The sequence below is a fragment of the Chelonia mydas genome, chromosome 1, assembly GCF_015237465.2.
Source record: "Chelonia mydas isolate rCheMyd1 chromosome 1, rCheMyd1.pri.v2, whole genome shotgun sequence".
Lineage (NCBI taxonomy): Eukaryota > Metazoa > Chordata > Testudines > Cheloniidae > Chelonia > Chelonia mydas.
In genome coordinates, this window is record NC_057849.1 from 163983284 (window position 1) to 164003015 (window position 19732).

The window sequence follows — 19732 nt, forward strand, 5'->3', positions numbered from 1 at the left end:
ACCTCTGCTCTGCCTCCCTGGGCCTGAGCGGAAAGCTACCGCTTGCATCTCAGCCTGCCCCGGCTTCCCGCGCGGACAGCAGATTCGCGGGAAGCCTGGGGGGGCGGAGAAGCAGAGCGGGGCAGCGCATTCAGGGGAGGAGGCGGAGGCAGAGAGGAGGTGAGGTGAGCTGGGGCCGGGGGTGGGGAGCTGCCGGTGGGTGCTCTGCACCCACCAAATTTTCCCCTTGGGTGCTCCAGGGCTGGAACGCCCATGGAGTCGGCGCCTAAGGCGCCACTTTTAGCCAGTTAAATTTAGAAGCCCTTTTAGAACTGGTTGTCCCTCGCGGAACAACCGGTTCTAAAAGGGCTTCTAAATTTAACAACCGGTTCTAGCAAACCGGTGCGAACCGGCTCCAGCTCATCACTGGGTGTAAGCCAGACCCTATGAACACCAGTAACTTTCCTTAGCAACAGCTGAGAGCAGCCGCTCTGGGGCAGGGAAGACAAACAGAGTTCCCTGCTCTCCTGGACCTAGATTCCAGTGAGGGGAAATTCCTCTAAAGACACCCACCCACTCCAGGTCAGTAAAGCACTTCCCTGCCCTTCAGCCACAAGGGAGGGACAACACAAAGCAGGACCTCCTCTTGAGTGAAGCCAGCCTTTGGGAAGAACAAGGACTGCCTGAGCAGCAGCAGGGCAGCCGCAAGCTCATCCAGAGGATATTGCTGGATGGCAGGGTCAGCAGCAGACTACTTTTTACAGTTTGAACTCTGGACGTTTTCTGTCTGCTGACTGGTTTGTTGCCTTAGTCTCCTCCCACCTCTGTCATTTACAATTCTTCTGCTGGCAGCCTCACTTTTCCATCCTTCATTTCCTCCCTCCTCTTCTTGTCTCCCCTTATCGCCATCCCACTTCCCTCCATTCCCCTCCTTCCTTTTCCACCACTCCCTTGCTCCTGTATATTCACTTCTGCTGCCATTACCTCTCAACCACCCCCTTGCCTTCTTAAGAAGTAGAAAAAGAAATGGATATACAAGCTGTGTGCATAATCTCCCTGATCCCTTTGTTTCATCCCTTTCCCCAGACTTTGTCTGGTTTTTGTATTTCAAGGTTCCAAGTTCTTCAGCGAAAGGTCTATGACTATGTGTTTGTACAACACTTAGACCAGTGGAGCAACACCGGGGTCTTTGGGGCCTACTTCAATATAAATTCTAAGGCCTACGTTTTCAAAACTGAGTACTAGGGTTGCCAGGCGTCCGGTTTTTGACTGGGCGTTCTGGTCGAAAAGGGACCCTGGCAGCTCCAGTCAGCACAGCTGACGGGCTGCTAAAAGTCCGGTTAGCTGCAGCGGCTGGCTCCCCACGGCTCTGAGAAGCGGCTGGTATGTCCTTCTTCCTTCTAGGCACAGGTGTGGCCGGGGGGCTCTGCATGCTGCCTCTGCCCGTGGTGCAGGTGCCTCCCTGACCATTGGCTCTGCAGCTCCTATTGGCCAGGAACTGGCAGAGCCCCCTGGCCCTGTCTGTCCCTGCACCGAGGAGACAGAGGGACATGTCGCCGCTTCCTGGGAGCTGCCTGAAGTAAGCACCCCCCAGAGCCCGCCCCCCCCTTACCCCAACCCCTTACCCCTGCCCTGAGCTCCCTCCCACATCCAAACTCCCTGCCCCAGTCCTGAGCCTCACTCTGAACCCCTCGGCTCCCAGCCCGGAGTTCCCTCCAGCACCCAAACTCCCTCCCACTCTCAAACCCCCTGCCCAAGCCCAGAGCTCCTTCCCACACTCTGAAGCCCTCAACCCCACACCCCAGCCCAGTGCCCCCTCCTGTACCCCAAACCCCTCATCCCCAGCCCCAGCCCAGAGCCCGCAAACCCAGCTGGAGCTCTCACCCCCCCATCCCAACCGCCTGCCCCAGCCCAGAGCTTCCTCCCAAATCCTGAACCCCTCATTTCTGGCCCCAGCCCGGAAACTGCACTCCCAGCCCAGAGCCCCCTTCCACACCTCAGCCCCCTGCCCCAGCCCAGAGCCCCCTCCTGCACTCCAAAACCCTCATCCTTGGCCCCACCTCAGAGTCCGCACCCCCAGCCGGAGCCCTCACCCCTTCCCGCACCCCAACCCCCTGCCCCAGCCCAGTGAAAATAAGCAAGTGATGGAGTGATCAGGGGTGGGGTCTCAGAGAAGAGGTGGGGCAGGGGCGGGGCCTTCAGGATGTTCCGTTTTCTGCAATCAGAAAGTTGGCAACCCTACTGAGTACTAATTTGTACTAACTTTATAAAGTGTTGAGCACCCAGCCTCGATTATCAGGCCCCATTAAGCTCCCTCAAGCTTGGCACCCAAAATCGCTAGGTGCTTTTGAAAATTCTACTTCAATGAATCATAGCCACAATGCTTACATAGTACAGAGAGTGTTTCTCTCTTCTTTTCTCCCTTCCCTTTGGTTGGCTTTGCTACTTCAATTAATGTGGTATTTACTGGAAGCTTCCATTAAATAAATAAATTTTAAAAAAGTGTCTCACAGTTGCAGCTGTACTTGAGCACTATTTTAAGACTTAAAAATTTCATTAAACCTTTTCTTACTTCAGACATATATTAAGTAATACCTATTCTTTAAATAGGAAAGCATGTCATTAGACAAAAAGCTCCAAATGCTTAAGATCATATTAAAATAGGCATTTTGTTTGTTCAGCTGCACATATCACTGTAGGTCTAAGCTCACTGCATATCTAGTGTATTTATAAAACCACTCCACTTAAATTGCTTCTCTTTCCTTAGCATGTGTTTTAATACTCCTGAATAAAGAACATTCTTTTAAAGCTAAAAATAGTTCAGTTTTGGTCAGCATTCAATGACTAGTGAGGGGACGATAAAGCAAGTCAGGGGAAAGTTCCGCATGTTCTTCTGAGGTTTAAAGGCAGGTTTTTGTGTTTGTTTATTTATTTGCTTTTAAAAAGAACAATTTCATATCATAAGAATTTCTATTAGCGATTTGATGGACTAAGTGTTGATTATTTCAATATTTTCAAAATTTGTCTGTACATGGGTAAAAAACTATCTGTTCACAGATAAAGAATTTAGGTCAGTTGTTCCTATCTCCTATTAAAGTCACTGGGAGTTGAGATCACTCTGCACCAGATAGGATCAGGGCCATATTTCGGTTTTCATGGTAATTTCTATTCATAGTTAGAAACAAACACACACAAAGAAACCTACTTGAGATCACATTAAGATTTCATCGTCAAGCACTCAAAGGTTAGTGCAGCCTTAATTCAATTCCCTTGTGCATTTGCATTATGATACTATTTTTAATTACATGATGGTATACTATTTTTACTCAACACAGTCCTAGTTTACGTGCCCAATCAGCCCTTGTCAACCCTTCCAGGCTCCCCGTCTGAGGCCCCGTCTCTCCCCACTACCAGTCTCCTTGCTCAGCCAGTCCCTGTCGTCCCCGCTCCATGCCCCCAGTCAGTTTTCCCCTCCCAGGTCCTCATCTGATCTGTCTCTACCCTCTCTCCAGCTTCCTGTTGTCTCCCCTCATGCTCATGGGTGGTGGATATCAAAGGCAGGGGAAGGCTAAGCCTACACAAACTGCCAGCATGTCCTCACCCACAATGCACCCCCAACCTCCCTCCTGCTTCCCACCGCACTCTTCTGTGGGTGTGGCTCTTCCTTCCCATGTGGCCGGGGCCCCAGGCCAGTGGCGCCAGAACCAGAGCCTGGCCCAACCACTTTTCACCAGGGCGGATCCTGCCCCCTTCCCCTCCTCTTCCCCAAGCGGCCCCACCTCCGGCTGGGCCAGCGTGGAGCCCAGGCAGCTGTGGGGAGCTGCGGTGGACCCTCCACCTGCCCATGGTGCGGGGCAGCTGAGAGCAGCCTCTGGCCCATGTCCCTGCCCCCGGGCTCCCCGGCCACCTGGGGCAGGAGGAGGGTCTGCGACTCCATGCCAGCTCCCCACAGCTGCCTGTGCAGCTCTCCCCGACCTGGCTCTGGCTCTGGCCAGGGGGAGGGGCTCAGAGCCACAGCCCAGCCATGGTAAGAGCCGTGTGGGCAGCTCAGAGGAGCCACGGAGTTGCAGACCCTCCTCCTGCTGCAGCTGGGCGGGGAGCCTGAGAGGTGGGGACACAGGCTGGGGGCTGCTTGGGCCCACCGCCCAGGGCAGGTAGAGGGTCTGCCGTGGCTCCTACAGCTGCCCGCCCAGCTGCGGCTCTGAGGCTCCCACTCCCCTCCACCAGCCAGAGCTGGGTTGGGGAGAGCTGCTTCTGCGAGAGGTCTTCTTTCACCTCAGGCATTCCCCGCCCCCTGCCCTTTTGGGAAGGATCCGGCACCTGGGGCTACTGGGGGCTGACCTGCAGCCAGGGACTCTGGGAGGTCGGAGCCGGTGCTCGTGCTGCCTGCCCACCTGGCGCTCTGGGGTTGGGGGATGGGTGCTAAGGCAGCCTGGGACTGGTGGGGTGGGGGTCTCTGAGCTCTGATGGGGGAAGGAGGGTGGGAGGGGAGGAGTGGGGCCTGGGGCAGAAGGGATGGGTCAGCTGCGGAGTAGCCTCCCCAAGCCTGCGCCCATGCTCATGCTCCTATTTCCTGCCCTGTCCATCCCCAGCTCCCTGTTGCAGTCTCTTTTTCCAGCCATTCACAATTCTCCCCTTTCATCCCAGCTCCTCATTAGATCCATCTCGTCTCTCCCGCGAGGCCTATTTCCTTGCCACTGGTTTCCAGTCCCAATCTCCCCTTCTTCTTCCAGCTCCTTGTCCAATTTAAATGTTGTCTTCCCCTCCTCCCCTTACAAACTGGCTCCCATTTCCCCTCACCGGCTCCCAGTCTCCTTGCTGAACCAGTATCAACCTCCTTCCCCTTCCCCAACTCCCAGTCTCCTTGTCCACTCAGTCACAGGCTCTCCTTTCCCCACCTCAGATCTCAGTCCCAGTCTCCTTGTCCAATCAGTCCCAGTCTGTCTCCCCACAACTTCCAGTCAGTTTCTCTTTTCCTGCCCCCTACCAAAGTCCTTGTCTCACCGGACTTCCTGTCCCAACCTACTTCTTTCTCTCCCCTCAATATGGCTCTTGTGCCCTTTGCATTGGAATTGGATGGCTTCCTCCTCCACACTGCTTGTGTGCCATCAGGGAGGCACTGAGAGCCCAGAAGATGGAGGCTCCCTGCTCCCAGTTCCAGCACCTGGCTGTGAGCAGCTGGGAGCTGCAAATTATGGGAAGAGCCAGCTTTGCCACTCTAACCCAGGAATGCAGCGTGCTCAGTCACTCTGAGAGGGATGGCACACATGCAGGCCAGTCACGTGTAGGAGCTATGAGGGGATGGAGCATGTTCAACTGCTGTATGGGAATAGCACATCACATGCAGGAGCTGCGAGGCAATGGTGCATGCTCAGTGAGGATGGAATCTTCAGAGATTTTAGCTGCTAAACTCTAAGAAGTCTTTACTTAGTATGTGTCAAGTGAGATTTTTCAAAGGCTTGTAACTTGGCCAAAGTTGGTCAGATTTTCATGAGGATGGCAAAAAGCACATCCCTGACACATAGTCCACATCACTGCCAAATTTCAAGTCCCTACTCCAAACTAGGAGTGCTACAGCTTCTCAAAGAAAAGGTTGCTATAGCTTTTTTTTTAACATTGCCAAACAATATATATTTTTCTGTAGCCTCACTCTGAGAAACTGCAGAACAGATTTAACAGAATGTATCCTAATAAATTCAGCTTGAGGCAGACAACCAGGATGGAAAATTTTACCCCCAAAAGTTCAAGTTTGACAAAGTTATAAGCAACTGAGAAAGGGTCTTATAATCGGAATTGTCAGGCAACCTTAATAACATGTGGTGTTACTAATCTCACCTATAATAAAAAGAGAAATAGTATGCAGGGAATCAAGTGGATGGGCACTGGTTGGGGTGCCAGGAGACCTATATTCTATTCATGCCTCTGCCGCTGACCTGCTGTGTGTGCTTGGGCAGGCCACATCACCGCTTTATACCTCAGTTTCCCATCTGTAAATGGGGATAATGATACATACCTTCCTTTGTAAAGTGCATTGAGATCTAGGGATAAAAAGCACTATGTGAGAACCAACAGTGAAATTTTCAAAAGTGCTTAAACTGCTTAGAAGCCTAAGTCCCATTTTCAAAAGTGACATAGCACTTATTGCAAGTCTCATTGCAAGTCAATGGGACTTAGGCCCTTAGATATCTAAGGGCTTGTCTGTGCTATGGAGCCTTGGCCAGTATAGCTGTCTCAGCAGAGAGCCCCCTAGTGTAGTTGCAGTGTACGCCAGCAGAAGCAGTTTTGCCAGCATTACACTGACTCCCAAACAACAATAACTAAACTGACAGAAGTACTTTTTTGTCATCATAGTTGTGTCTAAGCTGGGGGGTTTGCCAGCATATCTATGTGGCTCGGGGTGTGATTTTTTCCCCACACTCATAGCCAACATAGCTAAATTTTATGTGCAAACCAGGCCTAAGTCAGACTTGAAAATGGGATTTAGGCTTCTAAATTGCTTAGGCCCTTTTGAAAATGTTACCCTAAGTATTGTTATTTTTAATATGATTGCCATGCGGCATGAGGTTATATTCCATCATGTCTTGACTGGTGTCAAGAGACCTGGGAATTAGTAAGTATGGGGAGACAACTTTCATACCAAAAATGTTCCACACTTACCTTGTTTAGTAATTAGAATGTATAAATCCTGTGTCTCACCGAATGTCCTAATCTGGCTGGCTCGTGCTCTAGAGGAAAGCAGTGATAGATAACCAGCGTGTCCTCTGCAAAAGGATTCTTCCCTCTTCCTCTTCTTCCTTCTGTTTAGTATCTTAGAGGATGAAGTCCTTAAACAGCATTTATTATGAGAGATCCTGGGCCTTCCTGACATCCCTTTACAAATCTTTCTTCTAAAGTTTCAATTGAAAAAGCCTGAAACTGTATTAGTTCCTTAGCATAAGCCTTTGGTTCCAGGGAACCCTCTGTTGTGGGGGATTTGGGCAGCCATGGGTGCAGAAAGCCCAAGCAGTACAGCACTTGCATGGAGCTGGAACAGAGATAGGGCACCTGCAGCCAGTGCAGGAGACAAACAGAGCTTCCACACAGGTGGTCCTGTGCCTTCAGCAGACACTCCAAGATCCACATGGATCTTGGGGATGTCCGTACTTCTTATTTTGGGATTCAAAAGAAACAAACCCTGTCCTCACTGGATGAACTGGAAGGAAATTCGGCAAGGAAACCACTCATGGAATTTTCCTCCCCCTCCACCCAGCCACCTCCATTACCTTTTTCTATGGAAAAGGGAATCAAGCCCAGTATTTATAAACTACTTGCAAGGTATTTTGCTGCTGATCCTTTAGTTAACACTCCAAGATCAATTTAAAGATACATTTTAAGGGTTTTGACATTTTTTCTCTGTTTACTTATTATTTTAACCCCAATTTCCAGAACAATCCTAACTTTTCAGAGTCACTGTGCTAAAAGCTGATAGACTATAGGTCATGTGGCTATGGACAAGTACAGTTAATAGGAAAGTCAACATGACTGTTGGAAGAACAAGCAGAGAGAATGTTTTCTTAGTTATTTAGAGTGGGGAAAAAGAGACCTATCATCTACATGAGCTCTTTTGCAGTTAAAACTGGAACAGTGCTCAACTCAAAACACCAGAGTCAGATCGTTGAATTTTGTTGTTTGGGCCCAGCTCAGGCTAAAACACCTCAATGTCCTTTATAATATTAAGAGCCTTCCCAAAACCAGAGTGCCACTCATACCAAGATAGTCTGTTATCTGCTTTGTTGATTTACTGATAATTCAGATGGAAGGCATTCCAAGCACATGCTTAAATCAAACTGACTTCATAGAATCACAGAAGAATCATAGAAGATTAGGGTTGGAAGAGAACTCAGGAGGTCATCTAGTCCAACCCCCTGCTCAAAACAAGACCAACCCCAACTAAATCATCCCACCCAGGGCTTTGTCAAGCTGGGCCTTAAAAAGCTCTAAGGATGGAGGTTCCACCACCTCCCTAGGTAACTCATTCCGGTGCTTCACCACTCTCCTAGTGAAATAGTTTTTCCTAATAGCCAACCTAGACCTCCCCCACTGCAACTTGAGACCATTGCTCCTTGTTCTGTCATCTGCCACCACTTTAAACAGCCTAGCTTCATCCTCTTTGGAATCCCTCTTCAGGTAGTTGAAGGCTGCTATCAAATCCCCCCTCACTCTTCTCTTCTGCAGACCAAATAAGACCAGTTCCCTCAGCCTCTCCTCATAAGTCATGTGCTCCAGCCCCCTAATAATTTTTGTTGCCCTCTGCTGGACTCTCTCCAATTTGTCCACATCCTTTCTGTAGCGGGGGGCCCCAAACTGGCCTCACCAGTGCCGAACAGAGGGGAATAATCACTTCCCTTGATCTGCTGGCAATGCTCCTACTAATGCAGCCCAATATGCTGTTAGCCTTCTTGACAACAAGAGCACACTATTGACTCATATCCAGCTTCTCATCCACTCTAATCCCCAGGTCCTTTTCTGCAGAACTGCCTCTTAGCCAGTTGGTCCCCAGCCTGTAGCAGTGCATGGGATTCTTCCGTCCTAAGTGCAGGACTCTGCATTTGTCCTTGATGAACCTCATCAGATTTCTTTCAGCCCAATCCTCCAATTTGTCTAGGTCACTCTGGATCCTATCCCTACCCTCCAGCGTATCTACCTCTTCCCCCAGCTTAGTGTCATCTGCGAACTTGCTGAGGGTGCAATCCATCCCATCATCCAGATCATTAATTAAGATGTTGAACAAAACTGGCCCCAGGACAGACCCCTGGGGCACTCCGCTTGATATCAGCTGCCAACTAGACATCGAGCCGTTGATCACTACCCATTCAGCCAGATGATCTAGCCAGCTTCTAGCCACCTTATAGTCCATTCATCCAATCTATACTTTTTTAACTTGCTGGCAAGGATACTGTGGGAGACTGTATCAAAAGCTTTGCTAAAATCAAGGTATATCACATCCAAAGCTTTCCCCATATCCACAGAACCAGTTATCTCATCATAGAAGCCAATCAGGTTGGTCAGGCATGACTTGCCCTTGGGGAGTCCATGTTGATTGTTCCTGATCACCTTCCTCTCCTCCAAGTGCTTCAAAATGGATTCCTTGAGGACCTACTCCATGATTTTTACAGGGCCTGAAATGAGGCTGACCGGTCTCTAGTTCCCCGGATTCTCCTTCTTCCATTTTTCAAAGTTAAGATGTTGAGCATTCTGGCCTTGCTCCAACAAGCACATGGATATCACTCTAAGGCTCTGAGTATCGGGGGTAGCCTTGTTAGTCTGTATCCACAAAAACAACAAGGAGTCCAGTGGCACCTTAAAGACTAACAGATTTATTTGGGCATAAGCTTTTGTGGGTAAAATGCATGTAGTGAAAATTACAGATGCAGGCATTATATACTGACACGAAGAGAAGGGAGTTACCTCACAAGCGGAGAACCAGCCACTCCCAGTCCCTATTCAAGCCCAAATTAATGGTGCTAAATTTGCAAATGAATTTTAGTTCTGCAGTTTCTCTTTGAAGTCTGTTTCTGAAGTTTTTTTGTTCAAGTATAGCTACTTTTAAATCTGTTATAGAATGTCCAGGAAGATTGAAGTGTTCTCCTACTGGCTTTTGAAGTGTTCTCCTAAGGCTCTGAGTAGTCCTATTGGGAATTTAGTGGGACCACTCACAGGTTTAAAGTTAAGCATGTGTTTAAGTGCTTTGTTATATTGGGAACAGAGGGCTCATCACATTTCAGGATTGAATCCTTAAATGCTGTGTTGATTCAGGGCCTAAATCAGTTTCACTAGGGTTTGCAATTCTTGCCCTTGCAGACCACGCAAACCTGACTAACTTTGATAGTGATACAGATTTCAGAATACATTTTAGACAGATTTAAATATCATCCTGTTGTGATAAAAATGTCAGTGACAATTCTGCTTTGAATGGACCTTACTTCATAGCACTGTCAATCAAGCTTCAAATGAAATGTCTCTGCAATATAAATTGAAGGATGATAAGAACACCACACACATTTTAAAACAGTTAACGAATGCAGAGTACAATTCAGCAGACCTACAAGTGTCACTACTAGCTAATAAAAACATCTCGTTGCATTTGGTAAAATCCTGGTTATGTCTTCTTCCTTTTCATACTTCTCATTTAAGTACTATGAATATAATGTTCTGGCTATTATCCAGGTTTCAATTGTGGAGAGCAAACAAAAACCATTTAGAGGGGAATTCCAGACTGAAACAAAAGTTGAAGAAAGAATTTATAGGCACTTCCCACCCCCACACTTGTTCTTGCAACAGTGTTCTAGTCATACAACTGAAAAGTATTTCAGAATTTTGCAAGGATAATCCTGTGTAAATTAACTTTACACAAGGATTTTAGATCATGTGCATGTACAAAATCTACACAATTTGTTTGGTTTAAGAAAGGTTCTACCTAAGCATCAACATTTTGGATAGCTTGAAAATTTGAAAACTTGTACTGTAGCTGGAATGTTGTCTATATTTTAGAGTGCTCTTGAATTCTAGTACTTTAGAGTCTGCAATTACTTAACATTAAGCATAGGATAGCATGTGCAGAGAGAAAAGTAGAAAGACCCCATTTCTTTTCCTTTTATGAATATAAGAATGAAAACACTGAGTCATGATGTGGACTGAAATGTGCTAGCAAAAATAATATACCAGAATCCAGGCTCTGCTGTTGTGTACAACAGACTATCAATGATTTTTAGTTCTTACAGCATTATTTTAAATGTTAAATTTAGTTAAAATTTCTGGGGGTGACAATCACTTCTTAATTAATGTTTGTACAATACTTTGAAAATGTAAACCACTATAGCCCAGATTTTGATACATTTACTCAGTTGAATTCCACAAATAATCCCCACTGAAGTCAATAAAACTACTCATGGAGGAAGGGACTACTCATCATGAGTAAGGGTATCAGAGGCCAGTACATATTATTAATTCTTTGTAGCTTCTCTTGGGTGCTTTTTATATTTACAGGTTTCAGAGTAGCAGCCGTGTTAGTCTGTATCCGCAAAAAGAAAAGGAGTACTTGTGTGGCACCTTAGAGACTAACACATTTATTTGAGCATAAGCTTTTGTGAGCTACAGCTTGTTAGGATATAGATATTCAGGCCTGTCTGTAAAGGCCTATACTCTAAGAATTTAGGTGTATTCTTATCACTTGGCTAGTTATAGAGATACAAAAGAAAGAATCAAAATCACTGTCTGCCGGTGTAAGGGCCTTCTCTTACTGTGACAGTCTGAGGCCCTGTGCTTAGGCTAAGGCCTTTGGCTAAGCAGCAGAGACAGCCATAAGCTAGGAAGCGAACAGTCACATCCTCACATTCCAAACTAGTCACATTGAAAGAAGGTGCTATTGGGCTGTTAGGAATACAATCCTGTCCTGATAATGCCTATCGCCTCCAGAGAAAGAGAAGTGCCTAGAAAATGTAAAAGGAAACTTAGTTTGATAGCATCCTCTCTGGCAAGAACTCACTTATCAATAGCTGGGATGTGAAATCCTCACTTCTGTATTGTCTTGTCATTATAGTTCCCACTTTGCTATTGTTTGTCTGTATAATCTCTGTCTGGTTCTGTGATTGTTCCTGTCTGCTGTATAATTAATTTTGCTGGGTGTAAACTAATTAAGGTGGTGGGATATAATTGGTTACATAATCATGTTACAATATGTTAGGATTGGTTAGTTAAATTTCAGGAAAATGATTGGTTAAGGTATAGCAAAGCAGAACTCAAGTTTTACTATATAGCCTGCAGTCAATCAGGAAGTGAGTGGGTGGGTGTGTGTGGGGAAAATGGGAACAGGGAATGTGGGTAAGGAAATTGGAATCATGTTTTGCTAAAGGGGGAAATGGGAACAGGGAATGGGGGTAAGGAAGGAAATTGGAATCATGTTTGGCTAAGGGCAGGAATGGGAACAAGGACACAGGTATAAGGCTCTGTTGTGTCAGAGCTGGGAAGGAGGACACTAAGGAAGGAAACTGGAATCATGCTTGCTGGAAGTTCACCCCAATAAACATCGAATTGTTTGCACCTTTGGACTTCGGGTATTGTTGCTCTCTGTTCATGCGAGAAGGACCAGGGAAGGAAGCAGGTGAAGGAATAAGCCCCCTAACACAGCTCACTTCATCGGATTCATGCAGTGGAAAATACAGTGGGGAGATTTTATATACACAGAGAACATGAAACAATGGGCATTACCATACACACTGTAACCAGAGTGTTCGGGTAAGGTGAGCTATTACCAGCAGGAGAGAAAAAAAACCTTTTGTAGTGATAATCAAGGTAGGCCATTTTCAGCAGTTGACAAGAACGTGTGAGGAACAGTGTGTGTGTGTGGCGGGGGGGAATAAACATGGGGAAATAGTTTTACTTTGTGTAATGACACATCCACTCCCTGTCTTTATTCAAGCCTAAGTTAATGGTGTCCAGTTTGCAAATTAATTCCAATTCAGCAGTCTCTTGTTGGGGTCTGTTTTTGAAGTTTTTTTGTTGAAGAATTGCAACTTTTAGGTCTGTAATAGAGTGACCAGAGAGATTGAAGTGTTCTCCGACTGGTTTTTGATTGTTATAATTCTTGACGTCTGACTTGTGTCCATTTATTCTTTTACGTAGAGACTGTCTGGTTTGGCCAATGTACATGGCAGAGGGGCATTGCTGGCACATGACGGCATATATCACATTGGTAGATGTGCAGGTGAATGAGCCTCTGATAGTGTGGCTGATGTGATTAGGCCCTATGATGGTGTCCCCTGAGTAGATATGTGGACAAAGTTGGCAACAGGCTTTGTTGCAAGGATATGTTCCTGGGTTAGTGTTTTTGTTGTGTGGTGTGTGTTTGCTGGTGAGTATTTGCTTCAGGTTGGGGGGCTATCTGTAAGCAAGGACTGGCCTGTCTCCCAAGATCTGTGAGAGTGATGGGTCGTCCTTCAGGATAGGTTGTAGATCCTTGATGATGCGCTGGAGAGGTTTTACTTGGGGGCTGAATGTGATGGCTAGTGGCGTGCTGTTCTTTTCTTTGTTGGGCCTGTCCTGTAGTAGGTGACTTCTGGGTACTCTTCTGGCTCTGTCAATCTGTTTATTCACTACTATCCTTGCAACAAAGCCCATTGCCAACTGTGTAAGAATAAGAATAAATGGAATGGATAGTGGGTAGGACTGGGGCATTGCAAAATGGAGCCGCGGGGCAGGAAGTCTGCAAGGTGGGGGAACAGGAGGGCTATCTGGGTTCCAAATAGAGGGATGGCATAAAAGTCAAATGGGCATGTGGGTAGTGTAATGGAATGCTAAACTGTATTATCCTGTTCAGCCACTACGTGGCACTGTGTGCTAAATACCTTATTTAAACAAACCTCAGCCAAACCTAATACCTTATTTAAACGAACCTTAGCCACACCTGGCAGAGCATTAAAGGATCTTATGATGAAGGATCTGGTGCATATCTTGCTCAAAAGGAAGCTCTGTGACCAGTCCATATCTGGTACAGAAGTATGTGACATGGTGTCAGGTGTAAACTAAGATCAGACACAGAAGGAAAAGCAACAAAGGTTGCAAACAGAACGAACAAAGCAATAAAGGTTGCAGAATCCTATCAACATACCACTCTTCAATGCCCCAGAGAACTTCAGCTTTGACAAACCTTCAGAATGGATAGAGCAGGGGTGGGCAAACTTTTTGGCACGAGGGCCACATCGGGGTTGTGAAATTGTATGGAGGGCTCGGTAGGGAAGGCTGTGCCTCCCCAAACAGCCTATCCCTCCCTGCCTCCCTATCCGCTCCCTCCCACTTCCTGGCCCCTGACTGCCCCCCTAAAAACTTCTGCCCCATCCAACACCCACCCTGCTCCTTGTCCTCTGAATGCCCCCTCCTGGGACCCCCCCGCCCCTAACCACCTCCCCGGGATCCCACCCCCTATCCATGCTTGCCCCACTCCCTGTCCCCTGACTGCCCTGACCCCTATCCACACCCCCGCCCCTTGACAGGCCTCCCGGGACTCCCATGCCTATCCAACCGCTCCCTGTCCCCTGACCGCCCCCCCATAACCTTCGCCCCATCCTACCGCCCCCTGCTCCCTGACCCTTATCCAACCACCCTGCGCCCCGCCCCTTACCATGCTGCTCAGAGCAGCAGGAACTTTGCAGCCACGCCACTGCGCTGTCCAGCAGGAGTGGTGGGCCAGAGCGCTGGTGGTGCGGCACGCTGAGGCTGCGCGGGACGGGGGAAAGCAGGGGACAGGACGGGGACTAGCCTCCCCGGCTGGGAGCTCAGAGGACAGGCAGGAGGATCCCACAGGCCGTAGTTTGCCCACCTCTGCCCTACAGTGTGTATTTGTGACATTCACAATTCTAGTTAAAGGATCTGTGTCTCTGTGCAGTTCATAGCTATAGTTTGTATCACACCTTAATTCAGTTGTAAGTAAAGGATCTGATTCTGCCATGCCCCCCGTGCCCATCGAACCATTAAATGCAAGGGGACTTTCTTCTACTGAAGATGTGCAGGACTGGCCCACAGAGGTGTGTGTTTTGTTTAATCTGTATCATTATGACTTTATTGGGATTCCAGTCCTAATTCTAAACTATGGATTTTTTTTAAAAGAAAAAAGTCTACAGATTCTTGGGAAAAAAGTTAGTTTTAAACTCAACTTATTACTTTCTCCTGGTTATTTGTCAAATTTTATTTCACTAGAAAAGCATTTAGTATAAATGTAAAAAATTAAAAGCCTCACTTCAACCTATAGGCATAATTCTTATTTAATATGTACATGCTTTAAAGCAACATTGGTGAAGTGTCCATTCAGTATATTTAAATATAATCAATAATGTATTTTCAGCAATTTAAAATAATTTCACTGCACAAGATTACAGTTCCTAGTCTACAATGATGCAACTGTTGTGTCACAGACATTTCCCTATAGAGACAACGGCATCACCCTGTCTTGATTCGTAGAATAAGTGATGTTTATTGCCTTGTTTTATTCTACATGTTTCCTGCCTTTGTACCAGACAAGAAGAAACAGCTGAAGAAAATTGTCTAGCAAACCTGACCAAAAACTAGTACATAAGGCTTCAGTGTTAAACCCACTGCTGCACCTATATGCATATTTATAGAGTTCCAGTCCCCATCAGCCACACCATCAGGGGCTCATTCACCTGCACATCTACTAATGTGATATATGCCTTCAATGCCCCTCTGCCATGTACATTGGCCAAACCGGACAGTCTCTACGCAAAAGAATAAATGGACACACATCTGACATCAGGAATTATAATATTCAAAAACCAGTAGAAGAACACTTCAGTCTCCCCGGTCACTCAATAACAGACCTAAAAGTGGCAATTCTTCAACAAAAAGCTTCAGAAACAGACTCCAACGTGAAACTGCAGAACTGGAATTAATTTGCAAACTGGACAACATCAAATTAGGTCTGAATAAAGACTGGGAGTGGTTGGGTCATTACAAAACCTAATTTCCCCCTCCTGTTACTCACATCTTCTTGTCAACTGTTTGAAATGGGCCACTCTCATTACCACTTCAAAAGTAATTTTTCCTCCCTTGGTATCCTACTGCTAATTGAATTGTCTCGTTAGACTGACCTACTTGGTAAAGGCAACTCCCATCTGTTCATGTGCTGTGTATTTATACCTGCTACTGTATTTTACACTCCATGCATCTGATGAAGTAGATTCTAGCCCATGAAAGCTTATGCCCAAATAAATTTGTTAGTCTTTAACGAGTCACAAGGACTCCTCGTTGTTTTTGCTGATACAGACTAACACGGCTACCACTCTGAAACATAACACAAGAGTTACTAGATTCTTCCATATCTTAATAGAGAGACTGCCTAATGGACATCTCCCTCCCATTCACCATTGTATAGACTACTTCCCCACCAATTTGCAGTTATAACACCGTGGGAATTATACCACTTGTTTACTTCCCTTCTGTTATAAGCAAATATTTACAATTAAATAAACATTGAAGGGGGATTCAGTATCTTCTTCCTGATGCACATCCATAAAAGTCAAAACTGGATCATAGTAGCAGTTACAGTAAACACAGTGGGAGGCAGGGAAGAATTCAGACTACATTAGAGGTGGCTGACCCAAGTATCTAAAGGACACTAAGGAAGTGACGAGAGACTACTTTGCAGTGAATGGACAATTAAATGAGTCAAATAGACTCACGATTAAAGGCAATGGCATTGTAATTCCAAACGAAAGGAGAGGAGAAATCCTAAACCTCATCCATGAAGGACATAGAGGATTAACTAAACGCTAAGAATGGGCCAACCAGTATGGTGGCCGGGCATCAGCAAGGGACATAAAGAATAAAGTATCTGCAAGTGAACATTGCAGAAATAACAGACCAATACAACACATTTAATAACAATACCTCTACCGCACAGACCTTGACAGAGACTAATTTCATATATATGTGAATTCAGAGGACATCCTTATCTGATCTTTGTAGACTATTTTTCCAGGTAAATAGAAATAAAGTACTTGAAAGACATAACATGTCGCAATATTATCGAAAAACTGAAGTGCACTTTTGCTCACTTCAGTATTCCAGAACAACTAGGGATGTACAATGGACCACAATTCGCTGTAGCAGAATTTAGCCAAATCGGATAGTAGTAGATTTAGCCAAATCAGAGAGTAGCCAAACCGGATAAAAAGGCTAAAGGAGCTGATGAACACTTTTACAACGTATTTCACTTAGGCAGAGAACTGCCAGGTCCAGAACCTGGTGATTATGTGTCAAATTGGATGGAGGAAAAGGATGGACAACTCCAGTTGTCATAAAGAAAAAAGAATTAAGCACCCAAATCATATGTGATTGAGACTGACAGTGGAGAGTTCAACACAAACCATTGACATCTACAGTTTGTTCCTCAGGAAGAACAATCAAATGAGCAAACTCTACAGAAGGCAGATGCAGAACAAGAAGATGATGACTCAAGGATTCCAAACAAACCACAGCCACTCGTTGAAACTAATGGACAGCCAGATGACCAAGTTGTTACACATTTAGGTTGTGTACTTAGAAAACCAGTATGATTCAGAGATACTTAGACTGATAGGTACAGAACTTCAAAGCCAGTGTGATAGTGTAAATGGTACGAATGTAGTACTTAACGGGGAAAATGGAATGGAATGCTAACCTGTATTATACTGTTCAGCCACTAGGAAGCACTGTGTGTAAAATACCTTATTTAAACAAGCATCAGCCATACCTGTCGGAGTATTAAAGGATCTTATGATAAACACATCTGGTGTTTATCTTGCTCAGAACAGAAGGAAACTCTGTGACCAGTCCATGTCTGATACAGAAGTACATGACAGGTGATGAGCTGAAGATGTTGGGGTTTTGCAGGACACAATAGCAGGGGATAATATATATTTTAATATATAACATATTGTAAACCTGGAGTGGAAGCAATAGGCTCAATCACGCTGTGGGGATGGTGCACGCACAGTCTGGTCATCCCTAGCAGCATGTTCTTTGCATGGAATCTAAGGAGATTTTAGCTGTTAAAATCTAAAAAGCTTCTACTGAGCATGTGCAAACTGATTTTTCAGAGGCTTATAACTTGGCCAAATTGGGGTGGATTTTCATGGAGACAGCAAAAGGTACATCCATAACCACTGCCCTCCCCACCAAATTTCAATGGCTCTGTGCCAAAGCATGGGGGTGCTAGAGCTGTTCAAAGGTTATCAGAATCTAACATAGGCAAAAAACATATTTTTGCCTACCCTCAGTCTCAAAAACAACTGAACTATTTTGGCTGAAAATTTCAAAACTAAATATCAGCCTGAGGCTGACACCTGGGATGGAAAATTCCAGCCCAAACAGAAAGTTTGGCAAAGTTAGAAGCAACTGAAAATTGGCTCTTATATTGGGAAGTGTTGGACAACCTTAATAATAGATGATGCTAGCAACACGGTCTCGAATTTGATTAAAAGAATTCTGTTTTGCATCTGGCTGATTCTGGCTGATTTTCTTTAGGGAAGAATACACTCTTTCAGCAGATGTTTCTATCATTGCATGCTGCAGAGGAGTATCCACATTTAAATTTTTTTAATAGTGTGTTCTCCAGATAAATGTTACATACAAAATGTTCTCAAGATTTCCTGTACCATTGCTCTAAAGGGGTTAGGATACAAGACTCTTCTAGGACTTTTTAACTGCAGTCTTTGAAAAGCATATCCCAACTGATGATCATTTGTTAGTGAGAAGAAGGCTACATATGGTGTCAAATGTATAATTTTGCATTTCTATGGGTCAAATCCCACTCTGTGGATGTGATTCTATGGTGGATGGAGCAGAGGAATTTGAAGACTTCATACAAGTCTGGTTAGGTTTGGCCACTGCAGTTACAACAGAGTTACCCAACTATAACAGGGCAGAATTTGCACCACAGAAGCTTTATTACTGGTGATGAAATGCAAACCAGGAAATAAACAAACAAACAAAAACCAGCTTGCCTTAAATAAGTTGCAGATGGATAGTTAGAAACCCGCACCCTCAACTTTTTAGTAGCAAAGTGAACAACATTGAGCAGGAACCACTGAAACAGATGTGAAATCTCACAATGCCATTTAAATAGTCACTTCTCAGAGAACAAGCACAATGTCCAGTCCCACTTTGATAATCAGCTCCCACTCTGCCATGATTTCCCAACTCCACTACTCTGATAACATAAAATCAATGAGAGCCCCACTGGAGTGTGAAACCAAAGTGCCATAGGTAGGATCTGTATGCAGTGTTGTTGTAGCCATGTCTGTCCCAGGATATTAGAGAGACAAGGTGGGCGAGGTCATATCTTTTTATTGGACCAACTTCTGTTAGTGAGAGAGACAAGGTTTCGAGCTCTGTGTAGGTTGAAAGCTTGTCACTCTCACCAACAGAAGTTGGTCCAATAAAAGATATTACCTCACCCACATAGGCGTCAACTCTGTGGGTGCTTTGGGGCTGGAGTGGGGGCGGGGCCTTGGAGGAAGGGGTGGAGTGAGGGCGGGGCCTGGGGCAGGGCCAGGGGTCGAGCACCCCCAGCACATTCTAAAGTCGGCACCTGTGCTCACCCACTTTGTCTCTCTAATATGTAGGATCTAGTAATTATGCTATTTTAACTATTTGCACAGCTTCAGCAACAAACAACATTGACATCTTGTTAATGTATAAAACTGTTTTACTACTTGAAAAACACGTAGTATATATGATTTTTAAAAAATGCACTTACCTTACACCAATACCTCAGATAGGTCAGCTCCATGCTCAAACTGGGTTCCATGGCTGATGTGATATTAACATAAAGGTTTATGCCACGGCACCACAGCACAACTGTATGGGAAAGAACATATCTGTCTTACCTATGCCTGTTTGTAACTACCACGAACAATCTCCATCTTTCATTAAGAACTAGCTTGTAATAAGCCAAATTTTTAAAAGCATCAATTCTAAGAATTTTCCGAAGATCATAAACTCACAAGAGAGCTGGAACAGCAACATGTTCCAGGAAAAGGAAACAATTCTGAAAAATTGCAGCTTCTTCTTTTCCAGCTTTTTTTTTTTTTTTAAATATATAAAATCACCCAAGCATTTGGCAGTTTCAGGACTGCATGAGTCATATCCTTGCTAACTGGAATACTTAAGTAAGCTTGTTCAGCATTAGGTATGTTTGTAAAGAAGTGAGTAAATAGTAATT

General features: G+C 45.4%; 1 protein-coding gene across 1 annotated transcript in view; it reads right to left on the reverse strand.

The window, feature by feature from the left end:
- Positions 1-19732, reverse strand: part of MAP3K7CL (MAP3K7 C-terminal like) — a 115769-nt gene that overhangs the window by 15757 nt on the left and 80280 nt on the right. The window lies entirely within an intron of this gene.